The 5,285-nt window shown below is 36.8% G+C and overlaps 1 long non-coding RNA gene across 1 annotated transcript; it reads left to right on the top strand.

Annotated features, from left to right (window-relative positions):
• The first annotated feature begins 3,903 nt into the window (after nucleotides 1-3,903).
• Nucleotides 3,904-5,058, top strand: LOC139128442 (uncharacterized). Its single transcript, XR_011551303.1, has 2 exons — nucleotides 3,904-4,170; nucleotides 4,852-5,058. It is a non-coding gene; the product is annotated as an uncharacterized lncRNA (long non-coding RNA).
• Nucleotides 5,059-5,285: the final 227 nt, after the last annotated feature.

Below are 5,285 nucleotides of genomic sequence, written 5' to 3'. Positions count from 1 at the left end.
GTTGTGATTGCATACCGTTGGCCAACTTCATTTGTCGCTTGCTGAGCATATCTTAGACATTCTTGAACTGTCTTGTAATCTGTTATTGGATGTGTGATGACAGGATAGTAATCGATTGTTGTTAAGTTTGTTGGTCTCTCTCCAGTTTGTGATATAAATCCTGCCCAGCTGGGCACCTCCTGACCTACCACGCTGCTTTTCATTCTTACTAAGAACCATACAAGGTTTTTCCTGGCAGCTAATCCAAAAGCTTGCTCACCCCTACATATTTCCACTGCTGAATATCAAAACTTGGACTTTTACGTTGAGAGATATAGCTGTCTGGGAGGCTTTCACTCACTTCAAGTCTGACAGAGCGGTCTCCAGTTCTTGCCAATGTTGGAATATCTGGGACAGTACCACCCCGGTTTTCAGGGTTACCTTCAAAATCTTGCATCATTATCCCATGAGCAGTGTGTATGGATCCCATACCTGAAAGTTCATTGACCAACTGGTCAAAGTTATCAAATTCAGAGTGGAAAACCGAAGGACAATGTGGATTTCTCACTATCTGTGTAGTTGTTAGCGCCGATGTTTCTTGAAGGGCTCTTGCAATGGCTGTCCTGAGTTCAAGGGAGAAAGAATAGCTCTCTGAATGTCCAAACTTATTTAAAAGTGTGATCAGCTCAGCACTTCTAAAGAGGTGACGCAGTGTCATGCAGATCAGAATGTGTTTAGGAAGCTTCCACTGACCATTTGTCACTGCTCTGCAGATATCCTGACCTATTGAGAAGACCACTCTCTTTGTCTTTGGTGTTGTTTCACTTTCTTTTCCAGTCAATATATAAGTCAAGAACTTTTGAAGTGGTTCTGGCACAACGTCTTCAACACTTTGAAGATACTGTGCGCTGGGAGGCCAAGGCAAACTACTGGAACTTGAAAATGCATCAAGTATCGTTTTTCTGAGATAAAATGCAACGTCTTTTGTAGTGTCAACTGCACCTAATTCATAAGAAGACTTTACTGCTGACTCGATATCAATTTGAGAGCTGTATACGAGATAAGAGCGTAATGTACTTTTGTCATCCAGTTTACAGAATGACAAGTTTGGACCATACATTTCATCATTCTCTATCTTAATTTTTAGATTCTCCCCTCTGTAATCGGGATTTGGGAAATTTGTGCTCTGCAGCGAAGACACATAAAGAAGCCTCAGATCACTAAGCTTCATGATTTTTTTGTCACGTATTATATCATTATCAATAACATGACAAACTTTTGAAAATGCTTCCCTATGGGCCTTTTCAAGATCCCTCTGTTTTTCAATTTCTACTCTATCTGAGCTCCTCCACTGTATTGGATCTTGAATTTAATTAGCGCGACAACTATTGTCATATTGTGCCTCATATGCTAACAAATCAAAGCCCCTGATTCTAGTGAGAAGCTTTTCATCTGTTTTCATTTCTGCAGAATCAAGAACATTCCTCCAGCCAGCAAACTCAAACATTTACATTTTCTCTGTTGTCCATGAACCTTTAGTTTTTACTTTTTTTACGACCTTCTTTATTACAAAATATGCAATCTGGTTTGAAAATTACCCTGTCTTCTGCAGTTGCTGATGACCGAGTAGTGCGTGATGTACTGGCTTTAGACGATTGTTCGCCACTACTCGTCAAACGTTTGAGGTTCATTGTAAACCTCTGGTAACAGTCACGATGGTAGCCATGCTCTGCAGTGAACTCTTTTGGTATGAGATCACAAGAGCCTTCCATCCTTTGAGATGACCCTACAGGTTGTGCAAGCCTTTGTGCACGTATTTTTTCTAACCTGTTTTGTATTGCTACAGGGTCATCTGTATCAGAAATAAATGTGAATGATTCACATTTTGAATTTGGAAAGTGTATGACACAAGTCTGCTTTCTCTTACATCTTTGACTCCTAGGTTCATCTCCTCTGTGCCTCGATCGTTTCCTCTCAACTGGATCCATCTTTATCTGGAAATATTACGTATTAGGAAACCTGAAAATATATATAATATTCTTAACATGTAGATTAATCATAGCATGACTTAACATTTGTTCTATTATTTTTTATATATTTAAATTTCCATGACTCTATGAACTACATGTTCATTTGGTACTCAATTCCACAAATTCGTCTACCCAGTCATTTTACTTTCTGCTGAAAAGACATCATTAGACAATGTCATCTTCGTCTTTTATTCTAATTAATAGGAAGTAAAGTGAATGAATAGACTGATAGGTTGATCACAAATGAACTTACAGTCCAGGAGAGTCACAGAAAAATAAGTATACATTGAGTGAGGAAATAGAACAAATGAGAATTCATCCTGTGCAACCAAACCTGAAAAAAAGAAACAAATTGATTAATTACCAAGAAAGTTGTATCCATAACTACGGGGAAAACATACATTTCATAAACATAAAGAGTGAACAACAATTCATTGATAGTAATGCTAGGTGTATCCTCAAGACAAGGAAGGCGTAGAAAATTACACTATGATTAAGGTCATAGTGTAATTTTCTCCAGACAGTAATATAGACTACTGACTTTTTCAAAGATATATATTGTATATATCTGTTTTATTGAATGATTGAGATATAATGTTGTATTTGGAAATTGTCGGATACCTTCATTGTCTTGGTGATACATCTGACATCACTATCAATGCATTGTTATTACTGATTTGAACATGAATACACTTTCAAAAAAGACTACTTTTCAAAAATATGAGTCTGTTTTTACATTCACACAAACCAATAAAACCGCTGATTCACACTATACCAGTATAGTAAAAGGTGCAAGTTGAGTAACTAGACATAATACTGCATATTGAAATCCTCAAATTTTACTTTTTTCCTTCTTCAGCACACTGTTATTAGTAGATAAAGTCCAAAAGTGTGTTTGTTTTGCTTCATTAGAAGAAAAACCGTATTTGTCACATTTACTTCCGGTAAAAAATGCTAAATTACCAGAAAAAATCATTTTAAAGTCATATAATTCCATATATTCATATTTTTATACCACAACTTGCATATGTTTCGAAAGTCCAGTATCTCAGCTTTCTAAAAATATATAATTTATGGCATTCCATGCCACTTTAGTCTTCCAGGAAAGAATATAGTACCCCCTACCCCTAGATCGTGCGTAGCCCCATAGGATACACACATCTCGAAAGGGACACTACAGAAGTAGTATATTGTTAAATATCTAATGTTAACACTCTTTTTCTTGTTTAATGTATTAGAATAGATAATCTAAACCCATAAAGCTGTCAAAATTTTTCTTCATAGACAGAAAATCACAATTGTTATATTGTATTTTTGGTTAAAAAATTTCAAAATTGACAAAAAAAATTCATTTAAAACTTGTCTGATTCTACATACGGAAATTTATTTTACTAAAGTTTGTGCTTCCCGTAAAGAGCAGTGTCTAAGCTTTCTAAAAATATCAGTTTTATGTATTTCATGCAGGTTTAATTACTCTAGAAGAGGATATAGTACCCATACCCCTACCCATTTTTTGCAATTTTTCGCAGTACGTGCAAATCAAAAACTACACCAGACAGGTAGTGCATCCCAAAATATCCAATGTTAACATCTTTTTTCTTGTTCAGCAGATCCCAAAGAACAAAAAATACCCATGTAGTAGGTTTATGGGGGGGGGGTGCACGGTGGGCCCCTCCAGCCCACGGACTACATTGGTCAGACTTTGAACCAGGACTTTAGAATCACGCCTGATGATATCATAGATCATGTGAAGACTTCTTTATAATTGGTCAGATTATTGTAGATCATGTGAAGATTTCTTTATGATTGGTCAAGTTGCCAAAAGGTCACGGGTCAAATCCTAAGCGGCAAATATAAATCTGATATGCACTGATGGGACGTTAGGACATTTTGAGTGAGAGAGAAAATCGTCACCTCTTTCCGCTCTGATTTTGACACAGTTTCGCGTAAAATTACCGTAGGACATAATCATTCAGGGTATGTACAGGTTAGCTATGAATTTAAAACCAACAAACAGCGTTTACGATGCGTTGATGGCCCTTGGATGACCAATTCTGAGATCGACCGCGATATCGTCCCGTCGAACACGAACACAACCCATGTGCATAGTTCGATCGAAGCATGGAGGCAGGACAGACCGAAGAGATTGTTTAAAAATTCGGTAAGTAATTTCCAATACGCCTTATCCACGAGTTGTCTCTGTAATTTTCGCAGTTTTCACTTCTTTAGTCACGCTATATTGATGTCATTCTTGGTGAACCCTGTTCAAGTATACGGAACGAACGGACGGTGTTGGCAAAAATTAAACCATAGACAGTGAAGTGTTACTCCACACTGTCTATCTCTGTGCGTTAATTACAAGGAGAGTTGTAGTAACGAATAGAGCCAGGCTATTATCTGTTATTTTTACTCATTGATTCAAAATTTTGACCGGATTGATGATATGCAACAGATACTCATATATTTTTAATTTAAACTTTGACCTGGTTTTAATATTATAAAGGGATACTTTTTGATTTACATTTCTTCTGTTTGAGATGTGCTGAACCCCAATCACCACCGGTCAGTAGTTGTAGTTTGGAATGGTGTGTCACTAATCAATGGGGAAAATGAGGCTGAAAAGCAAAGATTTGGTAATCACAACGAACATAATTTATAGATATGTCTTTGAGTGTTTTTATCAGAAGGTAAATTATTTTATATCAATTATTATAATTTCATTTAAGCATGTGAATGCTCTTTCCATGAATTTTTGTATTAAGGATAGTCGACGAAGTACAAGCAATTTCACTCTCCACATGTAATGACATCCTTGTCTGTTATTTATCATTTTTATTCTCAGTGTATCTATGGGCAAAGGCCAAGAAGCTGAACAGACCCGAATGTGAAGTTCCAGAGCAAGATAGGAAAGTATAAGGATGGCATCAAAAACAACTTTTGATAATGTGAACAATCAAATGCAGACTTTAAGACGTGTTCTGTTGGGTTTTTCACATGAATCTCCCCTTCCACTATGAAATAAAGAGCTTGCAAACTTGACATCAGAGAACTGCTTCTTGTGTTGTCTTGTTGCTTCTTGTGCTGTCTTGTTCCCTATGTTGAGGTAAGACTAATTTTTAGTTTCTTACATGGCAAGTCTATGCACTACAGTTCATACAAAATGATTCTGAACCGAGTAAATTTGAATTGAAGGAAGTATTGGGAAGGCTTCTATGTACACTGTCCCATGAACTCTGCTGGAAGCTGCCCTCTGTCTTGGGTATCACTGTCCATTTT

This window comes from Ptychodera flava, unplaced genomic scaffold, assembly GCF_041260155.1.
Source record: "Ptychodera flava strain L36383 unplaced genomic scaffold, AS_Pfla_20210202 Scaffold_54__1_contigs__length_889265_pilon, whole genome shotgun sequence".
NCBI lineage: Eukaryota > Metazoa > Hemichordata > Enteropneusta > Ptychoderidae > Ptychodera > Ptychodera flava.
This window is presented reverse-complemented; position numbering and strand designations above follow the sequence as displayed.